Source organism: Mandrillus leucophaeus, unplaced genomic scaffold (assembly GCF_000951045.1).
Source record: "Mandrillus leucophaeus isolate KB7577 unplaced genomic scaffold, Mleu.le_1.0 Scaffold930, whole genome shotgun sequence".
Classification (NCBI taxonomy): Eukaryota; Metazoa; Chordata; class Mammalia; order Primates; family Cercopithecidae; genus Mandrillus; species Mandrillus leucophaeus.
Window position 1 is genome coordinate 749,659 of NW_012110142.1, and position 8,283 is coordinate 757,941.

The window sequence follows — 8,283 nt, forward strand, 5'->3', positions numbered from 1 at the left end:
TGAGTTATAATAAAGGTAATAAGCACAGCCATGAGAATGTTGGGTAAGAGTATAGAAAAGGCTAAAGATTAAGCAACAGGAGAATTTGGGCTCTAGTATTGGTGTTTATACCACTCTGATTCTTTTACCACATTAATTTGGGGCACCAAAAGTTTTTCTATCTAAACAAACGAAGGGATTTGATTGAGCAATCTAAATCCTTTCTAGTTCTCAAATTCCATAGTTCATTTCAACTCATTCCCTCTACTAACAAAGCAACTCAAAGGCAATATTCTATATCTGGATTTATCTTTTTATCTAAAAGGCAATAATAATGTAACACCTTTGAAAACAAATCACAAAACTAGCAAGTATGCTTTTATTGAGGTTGGGTAGATGTGTTTTGTAAGGAAGCATCCGGTTTCAATTGAAAGTGTACATTGAGAGATATTCAACAAATGTAGACCAGCTGAGAATGAACAAACTCTAAGTAAATAAATGCAACTTGCTAAAAAAAAGACTATGAATATTATTTTATCCAGGAGCTAAGAAATCAAATTTGTTAAGAAATGAGAGGTCCCAGTTGAACTAACATTGGGAACAGAAAGGCAAGAAACTGCTTAATAATCAGTCTGGGCAGTGGCAACCACAGAAGCATGCTAGAACTTGTTATATTTATAAAAATTGTTGCTCTTCCATGCCCAAGACTTATCAAAGGCCACTCCCACCAATCTCAGAGATCCCACAACAGTAGGATAAGGCTGATACTCCTAAGAGATGCCTAGTGAAGTAATAGAGCTAAAGTGCCAAGATTTTTAGATTTTTTCTTTAAACAGAACTAGAATTCCAAAATTTGTATATTGCTGTGTAGAAATATTAATTATCACATGTGGTACAGATCACGTAGCATCTAGCACTTAAGATGGACATAATTACAGAATAAAGTCTATTCCTTTAATAAATTTGGCCTTGTGAAAATATTAATAAATGATTACATTTTTATTTATTTCATTTAATCATGAGCGTTTGGAAACTTTTTCAGCACTGTACAAAGGAATTATATTGAAGAAGCTCTTCTATATATATTATGATTCTACTAGAAATTGATACATCCTCTAGTCTAGTTTTCTCAAGGATTTTTATGAGATCTCAGCCTGTCTAATCATTTAAACTACAAACTAAAATTCATATGTTTCCACGATTTATCTTAGAGTTGAGATCAAGGCTGGGCTGGGAATACAGGTATGTTAGATGGTCTTCCTTTTTTTTTTCTTTTGAGATAGAGTCTCTCTCACCCAGTATGGAATGCAGTGGCACGATCTCAGCTCACTGTAACCTCCGCCTCCTGGGTTCAAGTGATCCTCCCACCTCAGCCTCCCAAGTATCTGGGACTACAGACATGTGCCACCATGCTCTGCTAATTTTTGTATTTTTAGTAGAGATGGGGTTTCACCATGTTGGTCAGGCTGGTCTTGAACTCCTGATCCCAGGTGATCCACCCACCTCAGCCTCCCAAAGTGCTGGGATTACAGGCTGAGCCACCACGCCCAGCTGATGTTCTTTCCAATGAATATTATTTATTCTAAATTTCTAAATCATTTAAAAATATTTCTTAATGTTAAAATAATAATTTTAAAATGATAAACACAGAGACTGACTTAGGAACTCACCCAATGTCTCAGTAAAGATAGCAAAGACTAAGAACTAGGGATGACCTAGATTCTTATATCTCTCCTCTAACTGTCCCACTTTCTAAACATCCTTTTAATTCCTGAAATTCATCCTAGTCACTAGGTATCAAATGCAATTCCCTTTGTTGACAATATGATTCACACTATCTACAATACATTGCAGTTGAGGCCAATTTTTTTTAAACGGGAACTCTCCCCAAGTATCATCTCTGCCTTATTTGATCAAACAGGATAGAAAGAACTTCAACAACTTCTTGGATTGAAATTTGAATTTCTAATTTTTATTTGATTTATATGTTCTCCTTTAAAGTGGTTACCCACATAGAGCTTTAAATTGTCCATTTTTATTCTGTTAAATATACCATACTATCCAACTGTTTAAAAAATTATGTTCCAAAATTAGGGTTTCCACGGGGAATTACTCTTTTAGCAAGGTCTGTGGTTAAATATACTCTCATCCATTTATTTTTTTTAATATTAAGGCATACTTAATTAACTCAAGATTGTTTTCTGTTTGATGTGATCAGTTCTAAACTCAATCACTATAATGACAAAATGGAAAGATGAGGTTTCTGGTGGAGTGAGATGGTGTGAAAATGAGTTAGGTTAAATAAAGAAGCAACCAAGAAATTGACTATCGTAGGAGTAAACATTTAAATCAATTTCAAAATTTTCAGGAATAGCTTATGCAAACACAATAACTACCACTTCCATGTTGGTTATCATATTGCCTCCTGATGTTTTTCTTTTAATATTTATAATAAAAAGTATGTGTTCCTCATATGCCATCATATATTGTAGACGTTAAGCTTATTGAAACTTCTTTTTTCTTCCTAATTGTGATTTTTAAATATCTTATAGGAGATATGAAACATTAAGATTACTCTTCTGACATTAGTCTTTGCAAGTGAGGTAACATCTATAGAATTTAATATTTAATGTATATTTGCAACATTTCAATGTTGTATAATGTATATTCTCTCTTCATGTTCAGCACTATGGTAAAATGTGCTACAGGTAGAAAGGATATTTGAAAACAATACAAATTTAATTAAGCATCCTCCTCAAGAATTATGGCAAAAAATGACTTTGAAACTTCAAAGTCTTTGAGAAAATAAAAGGAGTGTTCGGTTTATGTCTACAGACACAGGTTTAATTAACCATTGTGTGAAAGTATAGATCACACATTTAATTAAACACTTTAAATGATGTTAGATATTTCAGCCATCAAACAACAACCAAAACTCAAAAGCAAAAACTGATACTACCTCATTTGCCATAAAACTACTCAACACTAGAGAAAACGTCTTTAGACTGAAGATTCGGGTCTTAAAATAAATTTAGGTTTCTTAACTGTTACGTGTTGTTTTTCTTTTTTAGAACATATTTTAAATGCATATGTATAATGTTAACCTGTAAAACTACAAAGAGAATATTCCATTCACTTATTCAATTGACGAATATTTATTCACCACCAAATAAATGCAAGGTGTATGTATTATCTATTACTTAGTAACAAATAACCAAAGACTTATCAGCTTTAAGCCACACACATTTATTATCTCACAATTTCTGTGGACCAGTAATCCCAGTATGGCTTAGTTCAGTCCTCTGCTTCAGTGTCTCTCCTAAGACTGCATTCAAGGCACTGACCAGAACTGGAGTCTCATCTAAGCCTTGACTGAGGGAGGATCTACTTGGAAGTTCATGTGGCTTTGAGCAGGATTCACATCTTTCTTTGTAAGCTGTCAGGTGAAATCCTTGACAACTTGCTGGCTGTCAGTCAGTGATCACTACTATTTTCTTACCCTGTGGGTCTCTTCATATGGCAGCTTGTTTCACTACAGCCAGTATGGGAGAGTCAGTAGAGAGTTGGCTAGCAAGATTAAAGTGAAAACCTTCCATAATGTAGTCATGGAAATAACATTCCATCACCTTGGCCATCTTCTGTTGGTTAGAAGCAAGTCACAGGTCCTATCCACAATCAAGGGGAGGACATTGAAATACTATGAGTCAGGGATCACTTGGCCAAACAAGTATAAGTATCATGATGCAAGACAGCAATCTGTCATCTGTCCATGACAGCATTGTTTCGGAGCTTGGGTATAAAGTATTGAACAAGAAAAATGAAACACCTGTTCTTATGTCAAATATAAAATGCAATTAAAAATGCCATTGACACATTGACAGCCTTTCCTTATCCTTTATCACTTTTGGTTGACAATAATTTTATGCAGAATAACACAGATGTCTGACTTTGTATGATGAACTAAAGGGGTAGATAAAATTAACTATGATATTATTAAAGTTATCCACACATAAAGTAATGAGACTCTGCTTTAGCCTTGGAGCAGTGGAAATGGAAATCAACTAGCAAACGCAAAAGACGGTGACTAGCTGCTCTTGGCAAACGGAAAATATAAGAGAGAGATGACAAGGATGGTTTCAGCCTCAGCAATCGGGAGAATAATGATGTCTATAAACATACCCTAAAATAACTTATTCTTGAAGAAAGACAATGAGCTTGTTTTAGACATAATAGGTCGAAGGTAGGATAAAAACTAAGAGAGGCAGAAAATAAGTTTCAAAGAGAAATCAGATTTGCAGAAATAGAAAGCTGCCCTCCAAAAATAGTTCTGCTTTGGATGAGTGAAAAACTGCTCCATAAAACTTGAAGAGTACGTAATGGGAATGATATTTCTTAAAAAAGAATAATGTGATTTGATGTGAGAAGAGATCTTGAGACCTCTTTTTGTATTCTGCTACTTTCCAGCTGTGCAGTGTCACTGCCAGTCCTTTTGGTACACATTTTCTTGCTTTATCTTCCCTAAATACTGAGTGTGAGTCCAGAACCTTCCTTCAAGCTCTTAATTATAAATCATGAAACACAAGCAAGTTGCTTTACCCCTCTGTGTCTCAGAGTCTTCCTATAAACAGGAATAATCACGTGTGTCCCACCAACCTTACTGAGCTTGTGTTAACACAAATGGCCTAATAATGTGAATAGTTGTGATAAATTAAGGTGGCATTATAATATTCACTATAATTATTAAACATTCAGGTGACTATGGTATTTTTTCATATAGCTATTTGTTTTTTCACAAATGTTACAAATTATCTTAGTTCTTTAATAGTTTCAAAGTTAGCTCTTAAGAGAGACTTCAAGTTTCAATAGAAAAGACTGGATATGTTAATTTGTAAGTCTCATTGTATTTTGCAAATATTGGGATGTGAGTATATTCAGTAAATATTTAATAATTTGATTGTATATAACACACTTGTTTGTTTAATGTGTGCCTGTCTCCACTATAACATATGCCCCATAAGGGCAGAGACTGCTTGCTGGTTGTTTTGTTCATTTTTGTATCTCTTCTACCTAGAGAACTATCTGGCAAATATTAGGCATTAAATAACAATTTATGGAATAAATAAATGACTTAATTCATTCTTTCATTTGTTTAAATTAGACAGCCAGGGTAACCACACACTGGTTTAATTATTTTGATGAGTCAAGAAATACTAACTTAATTTTGTTATTTGGAATACTTAACACATATAAACTCAGGCTGAAATGAGTAATACAATTTGGAAAGAAAGATATTTGAACCAATAAGAGAAATAGTGTTAGCAAGAGCATTTTTGGTGCTCACAGGCAGTGGTATTTTTTTTTTTATAACTTAGACTCTACAAACTTGCCTTACTTTTGCTTTGGGATATTTTGAAGCTGCAACAGATTGTAATGGACAGATAATTCCTGTGTAGCCTCTGTTAGTAATGGGCAAGATTTACTCATATAATGCTGATATCTGCATTACACTTGCAGTCAGGTTGCACAGTTATTTGCATTCAGACTTGAAGCAGGTTGAGAACAAAAGATATCCCAGAACAAGACTCGAAAACAGGAAAAAGTTTAATAGCTTAAGTGAAAAGAACATGAAAAGGCACCAAATTCTATTGTAACTGCCAAAAGCATGTTACTTCCACCAAACAGACGTAATGGGTAGATAAAAAAGAATAAAATAAAGAAGCTATGAAAAAATGTCCAATAGTAAAAGATTATTAAAGTTTGAAAATCTCTAAAAATTTTTATCAAAGCAGTTGCTATGTTTCACAATGTTTCCTCTTCATATATCATTAAAGTACTTTGCCAATATAAACTTGAGTGTAAGTTATCATAAATTAATTCTCTCAACAAATATTTAATCAAGGCCTACTACATAACAGATACTATGCTAAAGACACATTTTTCATTACAATGCTTGTTCCACATGGATTACACATTAACAGTAAAAAATTAATATACCAATATAATATGTGATTGGTTAATTTTTCAAAATTAATTTGCACAAAATGGAAGAGCCATTGGATTTTCAAAATAAAGTCACAGGTAATTGAAATAATTTTTTACAAGTCTATTATAAATGCATCTTAGCAGCCCTTTTTTATCATGGCTACATTTCATCCTTCCACTTAAATGAATTATATTGTTCTCAAGCAATACAGAGGCAGTACTTGACTTATTTGGCATGCCAAGAGGCAAGAAAATCAGGCTTCTTTGAAAACAGAATTTCTGCATTCCTTTAGTTATCATTTAAGAAATCAAGGGATAAAGTAGGAAGACACAGATTATGGACTCCTCCCTGTAAAGCAGATGAAATATTCCTCATCATTTAGTTTCAGTAATGTGATTGAGGTTTAGATTTGATATAAGGAAAAGCCTGCACAATTGAGTCCTGGGGGATGTGGGAGGAAGAAAGAGAAAGAAAGGCAGGAGAGAAAATCGAGGCACAGGTCCCAATTTCCTCTCTGCAGAGTTTAGCTCAGAAAAGGAGCATCATGAGGCAAGTTGCAGTGGCACCAAGGATACCCACTCTTCTTCTGAAATTATACAAAAAGAAAGCTTCACAGACACAGCTGAGAAAAGTAAATCTGATGGGTCAGGATGGCCAGTCACTAGACAGCATTGAGGTCCATGATCACGAGCCTGCAGATACCTATAAATTGCTGAGAGTCTCTTTAAGGAACCTGCAGAAGAGATCCCAAGGGTGATTCAAAATGTCTTTGGGTAAGACAGCTCAAACTTCTGGCACTTAGCTGAAAGGGAACTACAGCCAGATCTAAGAGGGGCTTATAGATAAAATTTTAACTGAAGTGAAACTGAGTCAGTGGGCTTTGGAAGAGATGGAAGAGCTTCAGCTATACCCTCCACTCATGGATACCAGATGGACAAGCTGCAACCAGGAAGGAAAGAGGACATTGTGACTAAGACTGAAGAAACTAGACAGTATTATTCCCAAGTTCTCCAAGTCTTACCTTCCTCCATGATTTCATGTACTATTTTACTCCCAAATATTCAGCCACCATCTTGGAAAGAAGCTTGTAAGAACAAACTAAAATCCGAAAGGCTTTCTTTCCTAGAAGCACTGAGCAAAACCTGGAAGGACTGTATAAATTGTAAAAATAGATGAATGTGAAACAGAAATGACTTAAATAGTCCCCTCCCAAATAAACTATAGATGATTATTGACAGAAAAATAATGTTATTGATAAACTACAGTCTCCCTAAACATCTTAGGCATAATATGAGTTAAATTTTGAAATTTAGGTACAGTACATGGGTTTAAGCTTTCAAAATTAAAAATGCCGAGAGGTTGCCAGTTTTTTCTCTGCCAAGATAAACTTTAAGATAATATTTAAAGGAAATATTCTATTTTTAAAATCTTTAACTAGCAGAAGAGAGCTTACCCCAACGTGAAACTTAAGGACACACGTGATTTTATAGTAAGCATCTCAAAAAGATCCTTCCACTTTTCTCTCTTTGCCTACTCTTCCCTTTGAGCCAAATTTGCAACCATCTCTACTAGCTACAGGGACAGAAATTGTGTCCCGAGATTCAAGCACTGAATATTAATGTGAAAAAATGATTGTGATTTTAATATATTCTGATCTCTGTTTTGAGTGATTCAAATAGAAGAGCACAACAGCGAAGGTTATTTATGGAGCCCTTGGTGCTCTGCATTCTGTGTAGTACATACGTCATTTCATTTAATCTTCACAATTCACATCATCCCATAAGGTATTTATCTCCACTTTACAGGTGGAGATGCTTAGGATCTGTCTTATTCCATTCAGACTGCTATCGCAAAATACCACAGACTGGGTAGCTTACAGATAACAGAAATTTACGTCTCAGAGTTCGGGAGCCTAGGAAGTCCAACATCCAGGCAGATTCAGTATCTGATGAAAGCCAGCTTTCTGATTTGTTGAGGGTGCCTTCTCTCTGCGTCCCCACATGGTAGAAGGGCAAGGTAGCTCTCTAGGGCCTCCTTTATAAAGGCACTGATTTCATTCATAAGGATTCTGACCACAAGTCTAATCAAATCCCGAAGGTTCCTCCTTCTAATATGATGACATTGGTAATGAGGTTTCAATGTATAAATTTTGGAAGGACAAAAATAGTCAGACCGTAGCAGGATCAGAGAAAATTAATTACTTATTTAAAGGTATCGGTATATTAAGTAGTAAAGCAGAGACAAAAACCCATGTCTATCTCATTCCAAAGCTTATAGCCTTCCCACTGATCCATTTGGTCTTGCAGAGTCGTTTAAAATCA